Source organism: Oncorhynchus masou, chromosome 21 (genome assembly GCF_036934945.1).
Source record: "Oncorhynchus masou masou isolate Uvic2021 chromosome 21, UVic_Omas_1.1, whole genome shotgun sequence".
NCBI classification, from domain to species: Eukaryota; Metazoa; Chordata; class Actinopteri; order Salmoniformes; family Salmonidae; genus Oncorhynchus; species Oncorhynchus masou.
This window is the reverse complement of record NC_088232.1, coordinates 6088072-6115159: the sequence shown is the minus strand read 5'-3', so window position 1 is coordinate 6115159 and position 27088 is coordinate 6088072. Positions and strand designations below refer to the sequence as shown.

The following is a 27088-nucleotide window of genomic DNA, read 5'->3' as shown; positions in this document are numbered from 1 at the left end:
AATCCGTAAACACGGGCACCCTCATAGATATCATCCTAACCAACTTGCCCTCTAAATACACCTCTGCTGTCTTCAACCCAGATCTCAGCGATCACTGCCTCATTTCCTGCATCCGTAATGGGTCTGCGGTCAAACGACCACCCCTCATCACTGTCAAACGCTCCCTAAAACACTTCAGCGAGCAGGCCTTTCTAATCAACCTGGCCGGAGTATCATGACCTCATCCCATCAGTAGAAGATGCCTGGTAATTCTTTAAAAGTGCCTTCCTCACCATCTTAAATAAGCATGCTCCATTCAAAAAATGTTCATCCCTTTACATTTGTGTGTATAAGGTAGTCGTTGTGAATTTGTTAGATTACTTGTTAGGTAGTACTGCACTGTCGGAAATAGAAGCACAAGCATTTCGCTACACTCGCATTAACATCTGCTAACCATGTGTATGTGACCAATAACATTTTATTTGGATGTTCTCTTGCTAAGTGTGTGAATTGGACCATTTTCTTGTCCTGCTAAGCATTCAAAATATAACAAGTACTGTTGCGTGTCAGGGGAAATTGTGACGGCCCTGAATTTTTCTGAACCGTCTCAGTGCAGCTCCTTCCAATAGGGCGCTTTCCCTTTAATTCCCAATTAAATAGCCAGCATCAGCTGCGCAAAAGTGGGGTTGTGATGGAAACGTGAAGGAGGATGTGTTCAACCCTCAGTTCCTGACGCTTCTCTATTCCGTTGTTTTGCTGCCGTTAAACGTGTGTTTTGTAGCCTAATAGAGTTTACCCAGGATCGGATCCAGTCTTTGCGTCCGTGGACTACACTTCTCCGTTCTTCGTGGCCTTTCTCCGCTGGAGATCTATTGGCGGATTGGATTGTCTGACTGACTACCACCTTTTTGTATACGGTATTTCATTTGTTTTGATGTCATGTATACGGTGATGATTTATGTAGTTAGTTGTAGTTGAGGACTTAGTAAGAGTTGATACGCTTTAAAGTTCTGTAGTAAAATAATTGTTATATGGATTGTATGATTAATACTGGGTTTACGCTACACTGAATGAACGGACAAACATTGCGTGACTAAAGGTCACGGGAGTTCCCTGAACTCCTTTACCGGGCTGGACTCTTTTTAAGCCCGAGGTACAGGACATTTCTAGAAGAACCAGAACTCATTGTCATATAATAATATGTGCGTGTGTAAATCATTGATGTTGCTAATACAACCCACGCAAAATAATATAGTTGTTTTAAGGGTTTATGAAAAGTTTATTTCCATCCTGACTTTTGCACAAGTCCTTTGTATTGGTGTAGACTTGACGGACCAGATGGGACTCATTCCCTCTCAAACTAAAAGGAGAAACCAATGTTTTCTCTGGTAGGCACAACCTACCTCGCACCCCTATCAATAATAACCTCAAGTCAAAACCGTTACATAAAAAAATGACACCCCAGATGGGACAGCTTAACATTGAGAACTAACCAAAGCAAATCTTTTGTGTGGAATTAAAACAATGGATTCACCCCAAGATAATGTGCTCATTCATGTCATACCTGTCAATGGGAATACACAGGGCCATTCTGACCATCAAGCTGACAATACAAATCATAATGTGAATGGAGATAATGGAGTTGATTTGGCCCAGAGCCCTGGGAATCTGAATGCTTGGTCTGAACCACAGGCCACAGGAAGTCTAACCAGTTACTCACTTATTGACATGGATCTGTGTGGAAGTACTGAGCTATCCCTCCCTCTGACACCCAACCTTCCTCCATTGTCTGGTTTATCTCCAGAGGTTGTAGTCTTACAACTTCAAGGTGACATCCTTGATATTCGTCGGACTCAACAACATCTCCAAACTCTTATCCACCATAAATTCAAATGTCTGAGGGAAGAGCAACAACAGAGTGCCATGGAATTCAGAAACTCACTGAGCACTCTAACCCACACGCTGACAGAGCTCAGTGAGAGTGGAAGACGGGAAATTACTGGTGCCCTGGACAGGCAGTTTGACTACCAACGAAACCAACTCACTGCCACTCTCCAATGGCGCCTGCAACATCATCACACTGAGGTCCTCAAGGACGTTAATTCTGTTTTTTTCTCCCATGGTTAACACTGTAGACCACTTGCAGACAGAGCTCTCTAATTGTGTTAAAATGTTGGATGACGTGTCTGTGGACATGGCCTCCATTAGGCACAACTCCTTACACAGAGTTTCTCTGGTATCCACTTCTGTTCAGACCACTGAGGGCCAAGCTGGCACCTCTGAACAGCCAAGACCAGGCCATACTGCAGCTACCCCTTGCAGGATGCAATCCACCATGCATCCTGGTGTTCATTTTCATTGTCCGATAACGCTCTCCCCCTCTACTTCCTCAATCCCTCCTAGCTCGTTTGTTCATGGTGATTTGAGTAGACGTCATGTAGGGGCGATGCCCATTAAATTGCAATTTCCCACCTTTGGGAAAAAAGATGACAGTCCTGATCCACTAATGTATCTAGAAAGATGTCGTGACTTTCTTGCCCTCAATCCCCTGGCTGACGAAGAACTCTTTGCCACATTGAGGAATGTGTTGCATGGGACATGTCGAGACTGGTGGGATGTGGCACGTCTCACCACAACCTCCTGGGCTGACTTTGAGGCCAAGTTTTCCTCTGCATTTCTGTCTGAGGACTACACAGATGAATTGGCAGACAGAGTCAGAAATCGAGTACAAAGAGAGAAAGAGTATCCGTGACTTTGCATACGGTTACCACTCCCTGTGCAGAAGGTGGAAACCTGGCATTGAGGAGGAAGAGGTCATTAAATTGATCTTGAAGAACATCAACCCACTACTAGCCAGTCAACTCCGAGAACGAGTCACCACTGTCGATGGACTGGTTCGCTTGGGACAGCAGTTTGAGAAGGACAGAGAATGCCAACAGCAATATGACCAGAGAAAGAAACAGACACCCAAACAGTTACCCCAGACAGACCATCAACAACAGCCAGAGTCTCCAGCCAAGACCCCTCTCATGTTCTGTTGGAGATGTAGCCAAAAGGGACATTCTTCAGCTGCATGTCCAAGACCGTATCAAGTACACCCTTCCAGAAACCACAAATCACAACAGGCCAACACACCTAACTCTTTTCACAGGAATGACCATCCTACTCTGGGTGCTTTAACCAGAGCTGATATCCCAAGAGTCACTGCATACGCCCCCCCTTCAACATCCCCTTCCTTTCAGTTAATACCGAACCAACTGGTGTTACCCCTGTCCATAGGCCCATGGACAGGAAGAGCCATCTTGGATACCGGGTCATCCTACACACTGCTCAATGAGAAACTGTGGAAGGAGGTTAAAGGTCCACAATACAACTTGAAGCCGTGGACAGAAGGTCCACTCTATCTGGCTGATGGTGAGGCTAGACAACCACTTGGATGGAGTGAGGTAGAGTTCCGCCTGTGTAACCGCTCCTATATGATTCCTTCTGTTATCCTACAAACCAGGAACCTTGCTTTTCCTGTCGTGTTGGGAATTGATTTCATGTACTTCAGTGGTGTCCAGATTGATATCGCACACAATTGCTACTGGTTTCCATACAATCCGAGCAAGAAGCATTTCTTCCCATCAGAAGCTACAAAGTTACATGATTGGGGTTCAAATGTGGCAGTCTTCTCTGCCGTTGCTCCGTTACCACTAACCCTTGATAATCCTTCTGACAATCTCCTTTTACAGGCTGTGAGAAGAGCTCAGCAGGAACAGCCAGGGGAGTTAAGGCTGTTGGAACAGCTGCAGAATAATGCTGATGTATGTACTTCAAAGCTGGGACGCACCGGGCTCCTGAAGCACAAAATATTCCTTACACAGGAAATGCCAATCAAGCAAAAGCCATATCGTTTGTCCCCAGCGAAGTTAATCATCAAAAAGGGACTCATTAATGATATGTTAACACAAGATATAATAGAACGTTCCTCCTCTCCCTGGGCTGCTCCGGTTGTCCTCATCCCAAAAAAGACTGGTGGTCTTAGATTTTGTGTGGACTATAGGAAGATCAACAATGTTTCCCAGACTGATGCCTATCCTCTTCCCACCATCCATGAGATCCTGGAGTAATTGTCTGGCACTGTTGTGTTCACTACCCTTGACCTCAATTGTGGTTATTGGCAGGTTGAGATGGACCAGGAAAGCAAGGACAAGACTGCTTTTGTCTGTGCTGAGGGCTTGTTTTCCTTTAAGGTGATGCCCTTTGGATTAAAGAATGCCCCTGCCACTTTCCAAAGACTCATGGAGATTGCGTTAGGTGAGCTCAAAGGGAAGATCTGTTTGGTCTACCTGGATGATATAATTATCTACTCCCAGAACAGAGAACAACACGTTCAAGATCTTCAAGCAGTGTTGGACAAGCTAAGAGAAGCTGGTCTGACCTTGAATATGAAGAAGAGCAACTTCTGCCAAACCTCCCTGAAGTTCTTTGGGCATATTGTGTCTTTTGATGGCATTCATGTGGATCCTGAAAAGACAAAGGCTGTACAAGACTTCCCTGTGCCAACCACACTCAAGGCCCTTCAACGGTTCCTTGGTATGGCTGGATGGTACCATCGGTTTGTGTCGAACTTCTCCCAGGTGGCAGAACCCCTCAACGCGTTGAAGCGAAAAGGAGTGAAATTCCAATGGATGGCAGAGTGCCAGACCTCCTTTGAAACCCTGAAACGACACCTCGTCACACCTCCCATTTTAGGTCATCCCAACTTTGATAGCCCTTTTGTTGTTTACACTGATGCAAGTGGTGTTGGACTTGGTGCTGTCCTAGTCCAGCAGACTGGACTTGGCACTGAAGAAGTGCTAGCGTTCGCCAGTCGGACATTGAATGGAGCAGAACGGAACTACTCCACAACCGAGCAAGAGTGCCTTGCAGTTGTCTGGGCTTTGGAAAAGTGGAGGTACTACCTGGAGGGAAGACACTTCACTGTGGTCACTGACCATTCCTCCCTTGTGTGGGTGTTCAAGACCAACAAACCAAGTACCAGACTCATAAGATGGGCTCTACGGTTGCAAGAGTTCACCTTTGCAGTAGAATACAGGAAAGGAAAATACAACACTGTTCCAGATGCCTTGTCCAGAGCTCCTGCTTGTGATAACGGTGGCCCTCATCTTACATGTGCTACTGTTCTGTCAAGCAGTCGAGACTCACCAAAAGCTGACTTTCCCATCTCTGATGAGGCCATACGGAAAGCCCAACAGGATGATCCAGAAGTACAGGCGTTGTACCAGACTATCCTGGAAGATGGAGAAAAGATGATCAATCCTACCACAAAGCTGACCATCATGGAAGACAAAGTCTACCGTGTTGTACAACTACCTCACAGAACCCTCTACCAATTGTGCATACCTGAAACTCTACGCCTACAACTGCTTCAACATTTCCATGAAGACCCATTAGCTGGTCATTTGGGCAGGTTCAAAACCTACAAGCGGTTGCAAGCGTTACTGTACTGGCCACATCTGAGTATGGATGTGAAGTCACACATCCGAAACTGTCAGGTTTGTCAAATGTACAGAAGGTAGAAAGCCTGCTGGCAAGTTGCAGCAAACGGTGGTTACCCGACCTTGGGAAATGTTAGGAGTGGATTTGATGGGTCCATTTCCTAGAAGCTCCAATCAGAATGTGTACATGCTTGTTTTTGTTGATTATTATTCAAAGTGGGTGGAACTCTTTTCCCTGCGTCAGGCCACAGCAAGGACCGTCTCTAACATCCTTACGAAAGAGATCCTGACTCGCTGGGGAGTGCCTGATTACATCCTGTCTGATCGAGGTTCCCAATTTGTCTCTGATCTCTTTGAGGAGACCTGCCAAAGATGGAACCTGAGACAGAAGTTGACCACGGCCTATCACCCACAGACCAATCTCACTGAGAGAGTAAATCGAACCTTGAAGACAATGATTGCTTCCTATGTAGGGACCCAGCAAACACTGGGACAAGCACCTTCACGAGTTTCGATTTGCCCTGAATTCTGCTGTGCAAGAGTCCACTGGAGTCACACCTGCAGAGCTGAACCTAAGTCGTCCCCTCCCGAGGACCCTTGGATATGGTGCTACAGCCCCAGCAGCTTACTCCAGACGCTGCTTGCTATGACCAGGTACTCCATCTCCATGACTTGAGAGCTCGTCTCAAAGAACATGATCCAGGCTCGACTCAAGCAGAAGAGAAATTATGATAAGAACAGACGAGACATGCAGTTCCAGCTTCGTGATCAGGTGTCGCTCTCATCCTTACTCGAAAGCTGAACAATTCTTCTCGGCCAAGCTCGCTCCTAAATGGCAAGGACCATATAGGATTGTGGAGCAGATGGGCAAATGAACTACCGAGTGGTGAAAGAGGACACGGGTGATGATATGCGCGTTGTCCATGTCTCACGCCTTAAGGCCCGTTACCCCTCGGCTGAGGAATTGGAGGCGATTGAGCGCCGCAAGGTCCTGGATATCTTTGAAGAGGAACGTGAGGAGACTTTTCTCGGATTCCCAGACCCAGAAGTCTCACACCTTAAGGCCTGTGACCCCTCAGCTGAGGAGCGCGAGCTCCAAAAAGTCATGAATATTTTTGTAGAGGAAAGTGATGAGGAGACCTTTCTCGGTTTCCCCGACCAAGATGTGCCTTCCAGTGCAATGGTCGGCTTTTTCCAGGGGAGGGGGTGTGTGACGGCCCTGAATTTTTCTGAACCGTCTCAGTGCAGCTCCTTCCAATAGGGCGCTTTCCCTTTAATTCCCAATTAAATAGCCAGCATCAGCTGCGCAAAAGTGGGGTTGTGATGGAGACGTGAAGGAGGATGTGTTCAACCCTCAGTTCCCGACGCTTCTCTATTCCGTTGTTTTGTTGCCGTTAAACGTGTGTTTTGTAGCCTAATAGAGTTTACCCAGGATCGGATCCACTCTTTGCGTCCGTGGACTACACCTCTCTGTTCTTCGTGGCCTTTCTCCGCTGGAGATCTATTGGCGGATTGGATTGTCTGACTGACTACAACCTTTTTGTATACGGTATTTCATTTGTTTTGATGTCATGTATACGGTGATGATTTATGTAGTTAGTTGTAGTTGAGGACTTAGTAAGAGTTGATACGCTTTAAAGTTCTGTGGTAAAATAATTGTTATATGGATTGTATGATTAATACTGGGTTTACGCTACACTGAATGAACGGACAAACATTGCTTGACTAAGGTCACGGGAGTTCCCTGAACTCCTTTACCGGGCTGGACTCTTTTTAAGCCCGAGGTACAGGACATTTTTCTAGAAGAACCAGAACTCATTGTGATATAATTATGTGTGTGTAATCATTGATGTTGCTAATACAACCCACGCAAAAGAATATAGTTCTTTTTGAAGTTCTTTCCAATGTTTTAAGAGTTTATGAAAAGTTTATTTCCATCCTGACTTTTGCACAAGTCCTTCGTATTGGTGTAGACTTGACGGACCAGATGGGACTCATTCCCTCCCAAACTAAAAGGAGAAACCAATGTTTTCTCTGGTAGGCACAACCTACCTGGCACCCCTATAAATAATAACCTCAAGTCAAAACCGTTACAAAATGTATGGAGTAAAAAAATACAGCATTTTCTTTAGGAATGTAGTGAAGTAAAAGTAGTCCAATATAAATAGTAAAGTACAGATACCCCAACATAAAATAAAAAGTATTACTTTAAAGTATTTTTATACCCCTGTGTTTGCAAGTATTGATCCAAAGTGTTTACCCATCCCCACTACATTTTAGTCCTATACTGTAGTTACAGATGAACTTCATTGTTGTTAAAACTTTGTCAGCTATGATAATTCAAAAGTCAGAAAATCCTGACAAAGCTATTTTGACGTGTACAGTAGGTGTGTGGGTATATTTTGTAAGTGTATACTGGTTATCAAGCGCTGTCGGGTATATGTAGAATAGGGTGGGATCAGATGTGATGTATACTAAAGATAGTCTCAATGAAAGTCTTAAAACAAAAAGGTCCAACTGTGTTTATTAAACATGTACAAGTTTTAAATAAACCACATGAAAACCACACATGCCCATCTCAACTAAAGACTTGCATAAACTTAATATTTTTTTCTTTCTGAATGCAGTAAGTAGTTGGATTGAAGTAATGAAACAGGCACTTTGTGAACATCATATAGCCAACACAGTACAAACACAACATGTAACAGACTTTAGGCTTATGCACTGAGTGTACACACATTAGGAACACGTCCTTTTAGTGACAAAGCTAGTGTTTTCATTAACTTGTCCAGTCATTTTTTTGTTGTCGACATTTAGAACGTTAGCATAGAAAATAGACGCGACAATTGCCTGCTAGTGTGCGTCTTCATCGACACAAGATAGATAAATGGAAACACCTGGACGTAATGAAGTCACACCTGTTTTGTTTTTTTTTCATTTTCAAAAAAAATTTAACATCGCAAGAACCTATAGTGTCAAATAAAAATGTAGTGGTTGAAGTGTTTCCATTACCCATTTAGTTTGCACATTCATAAATTGGCGAGCCTGTATGCCCTCCCACCTATCTCTTTCATGTCTCAGGTAGTCTACGAAAGCCCCCATGGATAGAATGCAAGAATTTACTCATATACTAATAACTCTCAAGTGCCAATGTATCGCCATGGTCTGTGCCATAGTGAAACGTGCACTCCTGTCGATCTGAAATAATTGGATCGTGAAACTTAAAGCCAACCAGAAAAGCAAGGTGAAACAATTCAGGCGCTCTTGAAATTTAGGACAATCCTTGTTCTGCAAAGAAACATTTTTACAGTTGAAAATGTATTTTGCAAGCAGTTGGCATTTAGAATTAAAATGTGGAGTGGAGCTTTATTGTTACACGGTGACATCACGTGCCCTGCGTACCTTAAATGATTCTGCAATTTATTTTGAAAAACAGTTTACGTCCTAATTTGTCACAAAGAAAATTAGACAGAAGAAAAATCCACCGGTCGAACGGATATAAATGTTGTCAATCTCTAGAAAATGTCTGCTATTTCTGCCGTTTCCATTATACATGACGCAATTATTTTAAATCCATTTCAGATCTGGGTAGATTTTTAAGCGTTGACACAATTGAGACATGGATTGTGTATGTGTGTCATTCAGAGGGAGACCAGACAAGACAAAATATTTAAGTGCCTTTGAATGGGATATGGTAGTAGGTGCCAGGCGCATCGGTTTGAATGTCAAGAACTGCAACGCTGCAGGGTTTTTCTCACTCAAGTTTACATGTCTATCAAGAATGTTCCACCACCCAAAGGACATCCAGCCAACCCGACAACTGTGAGAAGCACTGGAGTCAACATGGGCCAGCATCCCTGTGGACCGCTTCTGACACATTGTAGAGTCCATGGCCTGAAGAATTGTGGCTGTTCTGAGGGCAAAAGGGGTCTTTATGCAGGTGTATCCTGAGGTTGCTCCTCTCTGAGAACCTCTTCCCACAGTGCGTAAAGGTGAACGGCCTCTATCCCATGTGGACCTTCAAGGTGCATCTTCAGCTGGTGGGAGAACCTCTTCTCACACTAGGGGCCGCTGTAGGGTTCTCCCCTGTGTGGACTTTCTGGTGCCTCTTCAGGTTGAACGAGTGGGAAAAACTGGCCCGGCACAGGTGGCAGCCAAATGGTTTCTCCCCTGTGTGGACCTTCTGGTGTCTCTTCAGGTCACTAGCCTGGGCAAAGCACATGTGACACTTGGTACAGCTGAAGGGTTTCACCCCTGTGTGGACCCTCTGGTGGATTTCCACCTTCTGGGGGCTGCTGAAGCCTTTGTTACAGAACATGCAGAGGAACCGTTTTTCTTTACAATTGCCTGATGTGGCTCCCCCTCCCTGAGCCTGGGCTCTAGCCCTGTCGTTTGAGTTCAATACCTGATTGAAAAGGACACGTCTGTCTGAGTCAGAATGCCTAATCAACGTACACACTGGGTTGCAATCCCCGAACACGTGTAAAGGGGAGTGGGTTGCAACATTTGGATTTGTCTCTAAGCTTTCGTTGCAATCTAAGAAATCTCTGCCCTGTAAGTGTCCATCTCCTAGGTGATTATCTGCATTCCATGTTGGAGGAACGTCGCCCTCCACTTTCATGGTCACTTCATCCACGACCAGACCTGCCTCTTTCTTATCTAGGCACCCTTCAGAGTATACACTACTACTGTACCGGTTCCAGTCCCCTCTAGACAGATCAGTGTGTGTTTCTAAACCCAAGGGCATGTTGCCAGGCTCCATCTCAGTAGCGTAAGAACAAGACGGATCACTGCCAGTCTCTAACGCGTCACCTGAGTCCCGATGGGAATGAACAGTCCTTGGGCTCGGGTTACCATAAAGTAAATACTCTGAGCCAGGAGCAGGAGGACAGCCCAGTCTCCCTGGGTCTGACCTGTGGTCAGGTACTGCGTGTAAAAGCCTTTGTGTTACAGTTAAAGTCTCTGTCTCTGACTTGAGGATGGCGTTTGGCATTCCACTGACCTCCGTAATGCTGTGTCGGGTTCTGGGCTGAGGCGCAGCGACGGTGGATAGGTCCTCCGTGGCTACAGGGAGCACCACTCCAGACGTTGCTCCAGTCTGAATGTCTCTGCTGTGTTGTGGGTCCTCTGCTTCAGTCCTCTCCTGCTTGACCAGAGACGATCCTCCATAACCTGCAGCCTCTGCATCTGCAGACTGACACAAGAAAGAGGTTATTGTCAGCACATGAGTTTAATTGGATAATGTCTTAAGGAAGTCTCACATGCTCCCCTATGGCAGATAAATGAGGATGTTGCATGTCAGGAAGTGAATAGCTGAGGGGAGTCTTTCTGAAATAAAACTGGACACATTTCATGTACTGTAATTTTGATGTAATACTATTACACTAACCTCTATCACAATAACGTGCTGGGTTGAGGTTCCACTCCCCTCATCAACAGTGATTTGTTGGTCATCGCTCCATGTATTGTGTCCCGCTGGCTTCACAAAGCTCCTGTGGCCTCCAGAGAGATGTCCCTCACCTGAGAGTGATTGGGGGAAAAGAGGTGGTTAGGTACTGTCAATGCTCAATTGTACACTATTGACACTGTCTGTTAGGTAACACTTCTCATAACTTATTGACAGATAGCTAAGTTGTAATCAGGGGAATTACTGCATACTATCCAACATGCGCAGAGGGGAATGGGGCAAAATGTACCTCTTGCCATTCCTCTGTATCGGTCAAGGATCTTGTCACTACTGACGAGGACGCGTTCTCTGATTGTCCTCTCTGCGCGCTCCCGTGCCACCTTCAATTCTAGTAGCTGTAGTTTCCTCCGCAATGCCCTGTTTTCATTTTGGCTTTGAGAAATTTCCAAACGAAACACTGCATAGTCGTCGTCTACGAGTTTACAGATCTCTGCCACGGCTGCATTCGCTAGCACCTCCATAATGGAGGCCATTTGAGTGTGAAAACCCATAGCCATTGTTGTTGTTAGCTAGCTAAAGTTAGAAGCTATCTAGCGTTACCTAAATAACGTACTATCGATAAACCAAGTCCTGTGTTAATAAATGTCTAAATAACAATAATAAAAACACTATCGTGAAAATTGTTCTTGGTCACTGTTTACTTCCCATCCACACCGACGAAAAATGATTTCATTGGTGGACGTCTTGGGGAGTGATTAAATGAAAAAAAAGTGTGCGTGCTGCTCTTTGAACTACGGTAATGCTAATTCCATTACAAATTAGACAAATTGCACAGACATTGTGTCTCCACAACAGAAATATTCATAAATAGAAATCAACAACAAATCACGACCTTTTATGTGCAGTATCTTTGAATCTGAGAAGACTTGCTTAGAAAGAACAGTGTGTTAGCCAGAATATAACAATTATATAATGACTTTATTCCATCTAGGTTTACATCACCACAGTAACGTAAATATTCAACTGCCTAGGTTTACTGTCTCTCTAAAAACATGGTTAATGAGGGGTATGTGGTTAATTACCCTCTTAAACAGACATTAAAATGCTGAACACTGACACTATTTGTGGAGACCAGTCATTCTGGAATATCAAGTACAGGTGCACTTTAGTTCATGTTTAATATTTCAACCCAATCATCACAAGACCTGAAGCCTTCAGGCCATTTACTGTAAACAGCTTGAGGTCAAGGACTGTTTGTAAAGGTCCCAAACCACAGATGATAGATAAGCCTTTGAGCAGAAACAGTTACGATGTCCTCCAGCGATTAAACAAAAAAAATCCTGTTGAAAAACGATGTTCGAAGTATAAATACAGTACACACACACTAAAGGGTAAAACTTTTTTTTTTTAGCAAAATAGTGTTTTTTAGACAACTGCTCAATAGTTGGCCTGATGGTCAAATGTGATGTCATTAGCCTCCCCTTTGCTTGAGGAGCAAGACTTGTAAGCATAATTTATTTTTCAGAATGATTACAAATCATTTTACGAGTATGAATATTCTGCTGTGAATCAAAAATACACTTGCAGTTTTTTAATCGCGCGTTCTGTTACTGTTGACACGCTAAAGAGATTTGTAAATTTGAAGAAAGAGATTTCGCAAGTAAAAATTCGATTTCTGCAGCTCTGGGGACAGGACCTTTTACTCCTGACCAATCAGTTCCCTTTGCCAAAACCACAGCCGCCTAACCATTGGCTGGGTTGTTCCATCAATCAAATCTCAGGAAATAGCTACCCACTTGAACAAGAGAGAATGAAGTAAATAAAACCAAAATGATCTATTTGAAGGTAATAGTTTATATGTGTACATCGATTTTTTGTTGTTGTTGTTGCTGTGAAAAGGCATGACAGTTTGCTTATCATGTGAAATAAAATGATACATTTCAGACGAACTCCAGACTAGCCATTGCATTGACAGCCGCTAGGGTTAGTTATCTGGCTTCTGACATTCATCATAGCTTTACTATGGCAAACTTTATCATGCAGCTTTAAATGCGAGGGGAACCCGAATATATTTGCTAGTTAACCAGCTGATTGGTAAAGTTGATATACATGCCATTACTTAACAAGCTATCGAGTTAAATTGAAAGTACTGGGGAAAAGCTAGCGAACTCCTACCATCATCAATGAAGTGTAGCTAATGTTAGCTAGGTTTCTAGAAAATAAAAACGATATTTGCTAGCTATATTTTAAAGACGTTACTTTTGAACACAAACTACTTCATTCCACTGCCTGTTTATTGATTAATTGGTGACTGAAAAAATGCCACTCCCAATTTCACTGCAAATAGACTAGTCGGCTGTATTGGTTGGGTATCATTTGGCTGGTGTGAACATTACATGAGTGTTTAATTAGCCAATTTACTGACTGAGCGTATTGTTTTTCATGTTTTTGTTATTGCATTTCAGGTGGAGCGGGAGTAAGACCACTAGAAAGCAGCATGCTGCCAGACCACCACAGGACCCTAGAGATATTAAGTCAATGCTTATGAACCAGATATTGAATTTGAATTGCCCATCTATATCAATGACTCTAAGCAAATGGTTGGTTTGTTCAGAAACATGTGCACTAAATGCTAACACGGCTTTGGTGATGCAAGGTAAATAATGTATTTATTGTCATCTCCCTGTCAGGCCTCAGCCTGCTGTGACAAGGGCCCGGATGGTGACATGCTTCAAGCTGCCTGACTGAATACGGGGGCCTTCAGCAGAACCTTCCCTTTGATTACAGCAAGAGTCTCCTTATTAAGTCTCATAGCCATTTAACATGTACTTTATGTAACCACTCAAATTCTCACTTATACGAATACATGAACAGACTTATATTCACTTGCCTCTGGCTGTGTTTACAGGCAGCCCAATTCTGATATTTTTTCCACTAATTGGTCTTTTGACCAATCCCAGATCTTTTCACATTGGTTCATTTTTCAGAGCTGATTGATCAAAAGACTAATTGGTGGGAGAAAAAAGTGTCAGACTTGGGCTGCCTGTCTAAACACAGCCTATTTGTCCTATTCTTCAGGCTTGTCTGGGATATATATCTTTTAGTTGGCACACCTGTGTGATATCTTTTATATATGAATAATACTTTTTTCACCCTGGATATGAGACTTGCATTGATTTTTAGACCTCTTTGAATCAGAAGTGCAGTCTTGATGGATAAAGTCTGCATGTTGTCAGATGTTTAAGTAGTAGTTAGTAGTATAGTAGTTCGTCAAAATGAGAAGACCAGGCTGAAACAGTCGTGGTTTTGTAAAAATTAACATGAGTAGTTTATACAAAACTTGATTGCATTTGGTGGTCATCCCTCCCCCAAATTTGACCATTTTAAAGCCTTGATATTTCCCTGAGGAAGGATGCAACTTTCTGCTGATACCTACCACCATGTTGTCAGCTTTTTTGATGTGCTGCTCTAGTGTATTCTGCACCAGGAATCTGTTCCATGGCCCAGCAGACTCCCCTGGGGATGGGAGATGGACATGTTTAGTTTTTATAAAAGTCTGGGAGACTTTTTTTAAAGGAAGGCGAGTGCATTAGTTTGAGTGAGTACAGTAAGAGAGTTGACATTGACGATTGAGGGTTATAAGGGTGCCTTCCAATCACACAAATTATGCGTAAAAGACGGGGGGGCTAGACTTGTGTTGTGCTGTCCGTCAGAAAAGTTCCAAAGACTATCCATCAACCAATTACATACGTAAAACAGCATTTTACCTCACCAAACAGATACGTGTTTCATGTGTTTAGGTTTGAAGGTAGCCTTACTCTGTGGTTCAAGTTGCATCTTCATGTCTAACTTCACTCTCACTCCGTCTGACCCCTAAGCCCTCATGCCTGACCTCCCATTGGCCCAGGGCCTCTGGCAAAACCCTCTAATCAGTCTCTCTGACAGGGAGTTACTCCAGGAGTTGACAGGTTTATGGTGCATAAGGTATCTATGTGTATGCATGCATGACTTACATGGGGTGCTCCATGTTCCTGCTGGTTGTAGGGAAATAGCATGCCTTGGAGTATGGTTGTATCCATCTTCACCAGGCTCCTGGAAATCATATGACAAACATGCATAGATTAACAAAATAAAATGGCAACTGTATTTATGCAGTTGAAATCATGACAGCCATAGGTTCTTTACACAGGAGTGTACAGGATTTTGTTCCAACACCTCATTCAACTAATTGTGGTCTAAATTGAACAAACACTTGTACACAGTTCAGTCACCTGGCCCAGAAATCACCCACGTCCGTATTATTGAATGAGCTTCCCAAGTTACAAGTTTAGCTACAATTCTGCATGATAGAAATAGATCCACCCAGGTTATTCTCTATCTAACCATGTGAATAAACCCCCTAAACAAAGATGATTATCCTGGTGGTTAGGAGGTTCCCAAGTTCTTGACATCTGTCTGGGTGTTAGGGATGTGCTTCAACCTGAGGAAAATGGCAGAGAGGGGGAAGACATTAACCCCACTGCTTACATTTCAGTGCTGGTTCAAGTTGCTGAGAACCACATGTACCTTAAGTTTTTCAGTCACCAAATAAACAATGAACAGGCAGTGAGGTAGTTTGACAAGTGTTCAAAGTCAGTAACAAGTCTTTAAAATATAGCTAGCATGTTGGCAAGTACCTGGCCAGCAATCTTCACCTGTCGACGGCAACAGCTTTCACAGGCTCATCATAATGTAAAAATAACCCCATTTTAAAACATTTGATTTAAACTGACATTATTTGTTTCATATAATGTCCAGGACATAACCTAGCCTGGTGGGTCCAGCCTGATCTTTTTTACCATTCTATTTCACTTCACTTTTGATGATATCTGCAGTGAAGTAGAAAGGTGAACGAAGCGATCCGGTTGGTTCCACCAGGACCAGGCTATTTAGAACCACCATTGATAATGTAATCAGTGCTCTGTGTGTGTGTGACCCACCAGTACCTTTGAGGGGCCAGGAGCTGCTCTATGCTGCTATGCCCATCAATGGAGCTGTAGAAAAAAACCTCACCTTCAGCCTCACCTTTTGCCTGCTCACCAACAGTTGTCAATAGGGAGAACAGAATTAGGTAGGTTTAGTCTGACTTTTTCAAACTTCAACATACAGAAATGGGTACTATCAGATATTATCTATCCTTGTAAACAGTCAGTGGTAATAGAACAGTGACTATGTATGTATGTGTTCATAGAAACATGTATGGAGGCAGCACATGGAGACTTGCAAGATGATGTGAAGTCCAGACTGACAGGCGGGCTTGATACTGATGTCTCTGAATGGAGAAAGACCTGGCACTCGGCAGTAACATTTTACAAGACAACTTTTACCATTTAATTCAATAAAAAAAAATAAAGGATCAGACAAGATGTGGAGGGAGAAACCCTGTGTATTCTGCACCAGGATCAGGGAACTGCTGTTGTGAACAGGACACCACACAGGAATTATTATATATTATAATATTATGTGAAGTGTTGTTTATTCTACACGGACCTGTGACTACATCTGAAAGTTAGCAAAACACTTAGTTCAGAATATATACATACATTTAGCAATTACATTCATCTCATGTTACTCTTCAGGCTGCTGATCTATTCAAAGCTTCTCTATATCTGCCTGTAGTTATTGAGCTCAACCTGCAGGAGGTTTGTTTGTTGTAACTGAGTGGGGGAAACAGTTGTGGGCAAGGTTCTGACAGATGGGTGTGTTTTGGTGGTGGCAAGGACAAACAAACACTCATCAAACCACCAACTCAGGTTTGGCTTCTGTCATGGCCACCAGCATTTCTTGAGGAGCAAGCATCACACAATCTCAGTGCATACAGTTGATTTTATTAAAACATTATGTATTAAAAAAATACATGTCTACCAATCGATTGTCAAAAGAACAGACGACTCGGTCGACTAACTTTATTTTATTTTTTTTAGTCGAGGACAGCCCTAAATTTTATAAACTGCAATCATTTTCTCATTACAGTTGTCTTGGGGGGAAAAATGAAGTAGTTGAATGGAAGTAATATACATCATATAGCCTACACAATATGTAACAGACTTTTTAGGTGTAAATATGCCTTATATATATATATATATATATATATATATATCACAATGTCTGGATGCAATATTCTACCCAAGAATATTCAACACTGAAATCTGTCACTCGTCATTCCAAATGCATCTGTGGATCTTTTCTGCTGACAATACTGAAAATGTATCTTTGTCTTTTAATGCAGGGTTTGATCTAAAAAGTCAGAAGTTATTTAGTGGAATGGTTTTTCTGCTGGTGTATCCTGAGGTAGCTCCTCTCTGAGAACCTCTTCCCACTTTGCTTAGGAGGTGAACAGCCTTTCACCCATGTGGACCTGAAGGTGCCTCTTCAGGTAGTTCTGATGGGAAAACCTTTCTTACACTCGGGGCAGCTTTAATATTTCTCCCCTGTGTGGACCCTCCAGTGCCTCTTCATGCTGGACGAGTGAGAGAAGCGCATATGACACTGGGTACAGCTGAAGGATTTCTCCCCTGTGTGGACCCTCTGGTGGATCTCCACCTTCTGGAGGCAGCTGAAGCCTTTGTTACAGAACATGCAGAGGAACCGTTTCTCTTTACCATTGCCTGATGTTGCTCCCCCTCCCCTTGGCCCTTTGAGTTCAATACCTGATCCAAAAGGACGCTGCCCTGTGAATCGGAAGGCCCCATCAACGTGGACACTGGGTCACGATCCCTGAGCGTGTGTAAAGGGGAGTGGGCCACGAAATGTGGATTTGTCTCTAAGCTTTCCCTGTAATCTAAGAAATCTCTGCCTTGTGAGTGTCCTTCCCCTAAGTGAGTCTTGTCTGCTTTCAAGGTCAGAGGAGAGTCACCCTCAACTTTGACTTCATCTATGGCTATAACCTCCCCTTTCTTATCTAGGAACCTTTCAGAGTATACACTACTAGTGTAATGGTTCCAGTCCCCTCTTGACACATCAGCCTGTGTCTGAACCCCATGGACATGTTGTCAGGGTCCATCTCTGTAGCGTAAGAACAAGACGGAACATCAACACCAGTGTCTAATGTGTCACCATAATCACCGCCTCCACAGGAATGAACCGTCCTCTTGCTCTGGTGAAATACTGGCAAGTACTCTGAGCAGGGAGAAGGACAGCCCAATGGCCCTAGCCCAAGTCTCTCTGGGTCTGAGCTGTGGTCAGATCCTGTGTGTAAGAGCCTGTGTGTTGCAGTTAATGTCTCCATGTCTCTTGAGGACGGCGTTCGGCGTTCCACTGACCTCTGTGATGCTGGGTCGGGTCATGGATGGTGCTGGGGCGGAGATGGGGTCCTCCGTGGCTTCAGGGGGCACTCCAGTCTGGATGTCTCCCATGTGCTGTGGTTCCTTCTCTCCTTTAGTCCTCTCCTGCTTGACCCCAGGACCTGCAGCCTCTGCATCTGCAGACTGACAAGAAGAGAAAAGGTTATTATCGGTTCATGAGTTGAATAACAATGTCATAAGGAAGTCTCACAAGCTCCCCCATGGCAGATAAATGACAATGTAATCAAGTGAATAACTGAGGGGGAGCCTTACTGATATAAACCTGACATTTGATTTACAAAGTAACGTTAATATTTTATGCAACACTATTACACTAACCTCTATCATGATAACATGCTGGGTTGAGGTTCCATTCCCCTCATCAAGAGTGATTGGTTGGTTCTCTCTCCATCTATTGTGTCCCATTGACTTCACAAAGCTCCTGTGGCTGCCAGTGAGATGTCCTTCACCTGAGAGCGTTTGGGGGAAAAGAGGTGATTAGGTTAGCTACTGTTAATGCTCAAATGGTATATTATACACCATTGACACTGTCTAGAAGGATGTAAGGTAACACTAACTTTTTGATATTCTATTTATATATTGATTGATATGTCACATGCATATAAAGCCTCGTTATTGTTATATTGTGCTACTATTTACTTTTTAACTACATTGTTGGGAAAGGGCTCATAAGTAAGCAGTTCACTGTAAAGTCTACGCCTGTTGTATTCGGTGCATGTGACGAGGTGATTTTCATCATTGTTTTCAATGAGTTAGTCACAGGACATGCAGTACATCAAGAATATGATGATATATTTGTGCAAGATAGCTAAGTAATCAGGGGAACTATTTCATAAAATCCAAAAACTGACGAAGTGTTTAACCCAATGTGGTTAAAAACTGTACCTCTTGCCATTCCTCTGTATCGGTCGAAGATCTTGACACTACTGGGACGACTGGCGAGGACGCGCTCTCTGGTTGTCCTCTCTGCGCGCTCCCGTGCCACCTTCAGTTCCAGTAGCTGTAGTTTCCTCCGCAATCCCCTGTTGTCTTTTTGTATTTTGTTATTTCCAGACGAAACACTGCATAGCCGTCGTCTACGAGTTTACAAATCTCTGCCACTGCTGCATTCGCTAGCACCTATTCATACAAATGACCCCGCCCCCAAATAATAATACTAATTTTCTGTTAAAAATTAAACAGATCTGATCCCGATACAGGCTCAAGATGATCAGTTGTCCAAACTACTTTTCTGCCACAGCCACAATAATGTCCAGTTTCTTTGACACTTGAACCGTACAGTTTATAACTGTGGCAATGAACGCCACAAAATCTACCTTTTTAACACCAGGGAATATTTTGACTGGCTGCAATATCCATATCGTCGGCGGGCGTCACTTGGTTTCTCACCTATTTAAAATGGCATAGGAAGTTTGATTGACCTTTAACTTGTGACACCTCCATCCCCTTCACCCTTACAGGGCACTCCAGGAACTCGGGATCATGATCCCCACCACAATTGCAACACCGTCGTTCTTCTAAATCGAATCAACATGTTCTTTGTCATATGCGCCGAAATGCTTGCTTGTGAGCCCTTCCCAACAATGCAGTTATTTTTTATAAAAATTGTAACAAGAGGAATAAAATACACAAGAAAGAAGCTATAACAGAGGGAACCAGATCAATGTGCAAGGGTACAATGTTTTATTTTATTTATTTAACTAGGCAAGTCACTGCGATGCAGCACCTTGACAGCGCCTTGGACCGCCCCTCAAGGAACCCATGTATGTATGGGAGATACACTACTGTTCAAAAGTTTGGGGTCACTTAGAAATGTCCTTGTTTTCCATTTATACATACATGAAATTAGTTGCAAAATGAATAGGGAATATAGTCAAGATATTGACATGGTTATAAATAATGATTTTTTATTTAAATAATTGTGTCCTTCAGACTCCTATCAATACACCCAGTCACTAAAAAGATAGACGTCCTTCCTAACTCAGTTGCCGGGTAAGAAGGAAACCACTCACGGATTTCCCCATGAGGCCAATGGGGACTTTAAAACAGTTAGAGTTTAATGGCTGTGATGGGAGAACAACATTGTAGTTACTCCTCAATACTAACCTAATAGACAGAGTGAAAAGAAAGAAGCCTGTACAGACTAAAAATAATCAAAACATGCATCCTGTTTGCAACAAGACACTAAAGTAATACTGCAGAAAATGTGAAAAAGCAATTCACTTTTTGTCTTGAATACAAAGTGTTATTGGATTTCTCCAAGCATACAACACATTACTGAGTACTACTCTCAATATTTTCAAGTAAAGTGATGGGTATGCTTATAATTGTAAGGACTAGGGAGTTAGCACAGGCAAAATCCTAGAGTAAAACCAGGTTCAGTTTGCTTTCCACCAGACACTGGGAGAAGAATTCACCTTACCGCAGAATAATAACTTAAAACAGAAGGCCAAATATACACTGGAGTTGCTTACTAAGAAGACAGTGAATGTTACCGTGTTGCCGGTGTAACAGGGTTAGTTATGTTTCCACTTGGCAAGGCAGAAATATGTATTTGATGTTTAGGTATTCCTATTGGTTGGTTGAATTCACAAATCAATAAAGTGTTATGCCATTGGTCATGCTTCCCAGTCTGATATTGACATGCAAGTGGTAGGTTACGTCTGAAATACTGTATTCTATTTTCATATTTACAATGTGTACATGTCCTGGTGTGTGTGTGTGTCTCAGCAACAAACAAAAAAAATCCCCTTTTCAGAACCCTGTCTTTTAAAGATAATTTTTTTAAATACATAACTTCACAGATCTGCATTGTAAAGGGTCTAAACACTGTTTCCCATGCTTGTTCAATGAACCATAATTAATGAATGTGCACCTGTGGAACGGTCGTTAAGACAAACAGCTTACAGACAGTAGGCAATTGAGGTGACAGTTAGGCCTTTTTAGTGTCCTAAGTTTTCATTTCTACTGACTCAGAAACACCACAAGAAAGATGCCCAGTGTCCCTGCTCATCTGGGTGAACGTGCCTTAGGCATGCTGCAAGGAGACATGAGGACTGCAGATGTGGTCAGGGAAATAAATGTCAATGTCCATACTGTGAGACGCCTAAGACAGCACTACAGGAAGACAGGACGGACAGCTGATTATCCTCCCAGTGGCAGACCACGTGTAAAAACACCTGCACAGGATCGGTACATTCGAACATCACACCTGCGGGACAGGTACAGGATGGCAACAACAACTGCCCGAATTACACCAGGAACGCACACTTTTCACCAGTGCTCAGACTGTCCGCTACATGCTGAGAGAGGCTGGACTGAGGGCTTGTAGGCCTGTTGTAAGGCAGGTCGGATTTTTGTTTGTCGAAGGAATGAGTGTTAGACCGAGGCCTGTACTCTGGAGCGGGATCGAGGTGGAGGGTCCGTCATGGTCTGTGGCGGTGTGTCACAGCATCATCGGACTGAGCCTGTTGTCATTGCAGGAAATCTCAGCGCTGTGCGTTACAGGCAAGACATCCTCCTCCCTCATGTGGTACCCTTCCTTCAGGCTCATCCTGACCCTCCAGCATGACAATGCCACCAGCCATACTGCTCGTTCTGTGCGTGATTTCCTGCAAGACAGGAATGTCAGTGTTCTGCCATGGCCAGCGACAAGCCCGGATCTCAATCCAATTGAGCACGTCTTGGACCTATTGGATCGGAGGGTGAGGGCTTAGTGCCTTTCACCCAGAAATGTCCGGGAACTTGCAGGTGCCTTGGTGGAAGAGTGGGGTAACATCTCACAGCAAGAACTGGCAAATCTGGTGCAGTCCATGAGGAGGAGATGCACTGCAGTACTTAATGCAGCTGGTGGCCACACCAGATACAGACTGTTACTTTTGATTTTGACCCCCCCTTTGTTCATGGACATATTCCATTTGTTACTAAATGTCTGTGGAACTTGTTCAGTTTATGTCTCAGTTGTTGAATCTTGTTATGTTCATACAAATATTTACACATTAATTTGCTGAAAATAAACGCAGTTGACTGTGAGGGCGTTTATTTTTTTGCTGAGAGAGCAATATCGCTCTATATACACACACACATATATATATATATTGAGAGCAAGAGATATATATATATAGCGATATTTATCTTTGTATAATCGAGGTGAAAGCTATGATCCTTTTTGATGTCACCTGTTAAATCCACTTCAATCAGTAAAGATGAAGGGTAGGAGACAGGTTAAAGACTGAGTTTTATGCATTGAGACAGATTGTGTATGTTTGCTATTCAGAGGGTGAATGGGCAAGACAAAAGATTGAAGTGCCTTTTGAATGGCGTATGATAGTAGGTGCCAAGCCTGCAGGTTTGTGTCAAGAAATGCAACGTTGCTGGGTTTGTCACGCTCAGCAGTTTCCCGTGTGTATCAAGAATGGTCCACCACCCAAAGGACATCCAGCCAACTTAACACAGCTGTGAGAAGCACTGGCGTCAACATGGGCCAGCATCCCTGTTGAACGCTTTCAACACCTTGCAGAGTCCCTTGTGCCTATCGTCAGGTACTTAGATTTATTGTGTTTTTTTAATATTATGATATATTTGATTTTCAAAATACCCGTCTAATACTGACATGCAAGCAACTAATCACAAATCTACAGCCATCAACATACTGTTGTCCTGCACATCTAATGTGCTTCCTTGTGTCTTTCGTCAGAATAAACACCAATCAACTGGTTCGTGCAGGTTCAGGTAGCCTGTACACGACGGTTGTATATTCAACTAAAATAAATTGGTAGCTGATTAGTATTCTGTTCTATTTCAAATTAATTTGACAATCTGCTATGTTTGAGTTTCCAACTTTAATTACTGAACAATTAATTACATTATTGCCATTCCTCAGCCAACAATCTAAAAATGGCAGCCTTGCAACGCCGTGTATAGCTTTGCGAAATGTTAGGCTTAACCTGAGAAAATTACGACCAAATAGGCCTACCAATAAACATTTATTCATTAGCTAGCTGCATTGAATGCGCACCACTGCACTGAATACAAGGACTGCGCTTGCCCTTCTTCATCTAGTTGAGGGAGGAAGCACAGGCCCGCAACGTAGAATTCGTACACTACAGAGCTCTAGTAGTTGAGGGTACCCCGGTTTTTAAAGGTTTCCACAGTTTGACTGTTAATGTTTGGTGAAATTACGGTTTAAGTGTATTGATTGACTTGGTGCCATACTGATTGGTTTATGTTTGCCTGCTATTGAATATCATATGTAATTTCTGAATGTCTATTTATTGAGAGCGGTGTTGGTTTATCACTGCCATTTGGCAGTGTGCATTTTGTTAGGTTATACTACGGGCATCTGAATAGGGAATGAGGACACACCTGGGGTTATGTCATATTAGTTCGACTCCAGACCACCCCTATTATTTCACATGATATGCCTAAAAACTTAACCACTAGGCTAATAACTAAACACGTTTTACATTCGAGTATTTAATTACCAACATGTTATTTCAATGTATCCCCTTTGGAGCGCAACAAAGTTGAGTGACGAATGTGTTGATGTAACGGAAATATTGTCAAAATTCCGCTTTTAACAACCATCAGATTTGATTAAAAATAAAATAAAAAGTTGTGTAACGGATGTGAAACGCTAGCTGAGTTAGCGGTGGTGCGCGCTAAATAGTGATTCAATCGGTGACGTCACTTGCTCTGAGACCTTGAAGTAGTAGTTCCCCTTGCTCTGCAAAAGCCACGGCTCTTGCAGAGCAAGGGGAACTATTTAAAAAATATATATTTTATTAATATCAAATCAATACATAAAGCACACGAGGGAACACAAGCATACATAGATTACAAACAATAGACAATCGAGCTAGGGGGTACAATATCACATTACAATTACACAAGGACCTTTAGGGACATGCATATACTTACAATTCTAACAGCTTTTTTGTTAGTAAAGCATTTAACCGTCTTAAAATACAGTTACATTTATTTTTGTAGGGTACGAAAATGTGGTTTTCTGTTTGTAAATATACATTTGTGTATATGAAATTTGGCCAAAAGAATAGTGAAATTAATTTCATAAAAATGATTCTGCTTATTTCTATTGTATGTAAAGAATCCAAACAGTACATCTCTCCACAATAGTGTAAAATCTTCATAAATGTGTTCAATTACAAACCTACTGATGTCTTGCCACAGTTTTCTTACATGCATAGAATGCCAAAAATGATGCACAACTGTTTCTGCATGGTCATTACAAAAGGAGCAATTTGAGTTGATGTTTTCCTTAAACTTCTTCATATAGTGGTTGGCAGGATAATATTTATGAATCATTTTAAAGGAAACTTCCTTAATTTTGTTAACAAGTAGGTATGTGTGTGGCAACATCCAAACTTTTTTCCAACAGATATTATCAATAAATCCATTCCAATAAGGCATGACATAAGGTATAGATACGATCCTTGTTTCAGCAGGATTTTGTATCGCTCTGTTGTTGAATGGACCAAAAGAGAAACAAATCTTTCCTACTGATGAGTCAACAGGGTCAAGAGAAGGTAGGCTCTGAGGGTCAGGTCTTGACATGTTCCTGAATAACATAGCAACACCTGAGGGAATGGCATCTAAAACAATTGCAAAATCTTTAGGTGTTACAGGGACCTTGTAAAGTGATAAGAATTCTTTATAACTGAGTAAAAGACCCTCTGCATTTACCAGTTGGCTCACCAATAGGATATTATTTCGGAACCAATATTCTAAAAACAGAGAGGTATTTTTATACAATATATCCCGATTATTCCATATATAATATCTGTGTGGAGAAAAATTGTGTTTATAAATTAAGGACCATGACCAGAAGACCTGCCGATGAAAAGCAGAAAGTTTCACTGGAACTTTGTCAATTTTTTTAATTGCAAAACAACATAAAGTTAAGGCCACCAAAAGTAGAGAAGACATGAGGAATAAAATTCCAGATAGAAGGGGTCTTCTTAGGAATTTTTTTATCCAATTGATCTTAAAAGTATTATTTAAAGTAGTAAAGTCCAGAAAATTCAGTCCACCATTCTCATAAGTGTTCATTACAACAGTTTTCCTAATGTAATGGGTACGGCTTCTCCAAAGAAAGTTGAAAAGCATCTGGTCTATCTCCTTGCTTATTTTACGGTCAAGATATAAAGATAGAGCACCATATGTTAGTCTAGAGACACCTTCAGCCTTGGTTATTAGGACTCTATCTTTTAAAGATAGTCCATCTGTAGCCATTGATTTAGATTCTTCTGGGGTTTTTTAATAAGAGGGTTAAAATTTAGTAAGCCTCTAGACTTCTGATCCTTTGTAATGGTTATGCCTAAATATGTAAGTTCTTCTTTTACTGGAATACCATAATATGAAGGTGTCACACAATATTTGACAGCTATGAGTTCACATTTATTAATGTTAAGATATAGACCAGATGCTTTGGAAAAGGATTGTATCACATTGATTGATATGGGAATTTGGTTAGCATCTTTCAGAAAAAGTGTAGTATCGTCAGCCAGCTGGCTTATAATAAATTTCTTTACCAGCTATGGAAATACCTTGTACAGGACTATCATTTAAAGAATTTGCAAGAAGTTGGGTGATTAATAAAAACAGGTATGGAGAGAGAGGAATTCGGCAAGATTGTCCTCTCTTTAACTCAAATCTAGGTGAGGTGCCATATTTCAATTTGATAGAGCTGTTACCATTTGCATAGACAGTCTTAATAGCCTTACAGAAAAATATCCCCAAAGCCAAGTCTCTCAAGGGAGTGGAAGAGAAACTGATGCTCTACTGTGTCAAATGCTTTATAAAAATCTAAAAATAATATGAAGCTCTCCTCAGTTATTAGGTCTGAGTAGTCAAGTATGTCTAATACTAGTCTGACATTGTTAGAAATATGTCTGTTCCTCATGAAGCCAGACTGTGTTTCATCAATGATTGCATCCAGGACTTCTTTAATTATTTTTGCAAGTAGTGAGGCTAATATCTTAGTCATTATTAAGAAGACAAATTGGACGCCAGTTATCGATGAGCAGCACTTCTTTTTTAGGTTTAGGTATCAGTGTTATTAACCCCTGACTCATTGTAGGAGGGAGAACATTGTTTTTAATACTCTAAAAAGACTTCAAATAGGAAGGAAGCTACTTGTTCAGAAAATAATTTGTAAAATTCTGATGTAATTCCATCAACACCTGGTGATTTATTGTTCTTTAGATGTTTGATAGACTCTATAATCTCTTCAACTTTAATGGGTTCATCACACTGTTTAGATTCTATATCACTGATAGAGTGAACATTATTCAGTGAGTTAAAAAACATATCTGTGGATTCTTGACAGTACGTAGAGCTATACAATTTTCTGTAAAAATTGCTGCAGTATTTAGCGATTAATTTTTGGTCATCTGTAATAACACCATCAATGTTTAACTTATGGATAGTGTTATTTTTGGAGTGAAATTTCTCAAGTCTAAAGAAATAGGATGAATTCTGTTCTCCCTCCTCAATCCATTTTTTGCTAGATCTAATAAAGGCTCCTTCTGCTTTTAATTTACCAAGGGGAACTACTACTTCAAGGTCTCAGAGGAAGTGACGTCACCGATTGAAACACTATTTAGCGCGCACCACCGCTAACTAAACTAGCGTTTCACATCCGATACATATGCAAGCCAACATTATATAGGCTTTAATTAAAAGTAATCGTGTCAGGTGAAAAAGTTACATCAACACGTTTTATCATTCACCGTGGCTGTCTGAAGCGTGCTATAAAGTTCATAGCTATCATGTGGAACAATGTCAATGAGCGCCATCACTATCTCTCCTTTGCGGTATTGCAAACTGTCATGACGACCAGCTGAGAAGACATTGGG

The 27088-nt window shown here is 42.1% G+C and overlaps 1 long non-coding RNA gene and 1 pseudogene across 2 annotated transcripts; one reads left to right on the top strand and one right to left on the bottom strand.

Moving 5' to 3' along the window:
* LOC135507627 (uncharacterized) overlaps positions 1 to 11588 on the bottom strand; it is a 30400-nt pseudogene extending 18812 nt beyond the window's left edge.
* Positions 11589 to 12533: 945 nt separating this feature from the next.
* On the top strand, positions 12534 to 16967 carry LOC135507623 (uncharacterized). Of its 2 annotated transcripts, XR_010450678.1 has the most exons (5): positions 12544 to 12714; positions 13335 to 13469; positions 13560 to 13694; positions 15852 to 15979; positions 16100 to 16964. It is a non-coding gene; the product is annotated as an uncharacterized LOC135507623 (long non-coding RNA). The 2 variants fall into 2 exon arrangements; XR_010450677.1 differs by having other exon boundaries at positions 12534 to 12714; positions 13560 to 15979; positions 16100 to 16967.
* Positions 16968 to 27088: the final 10121 nt, after the last annotated feature.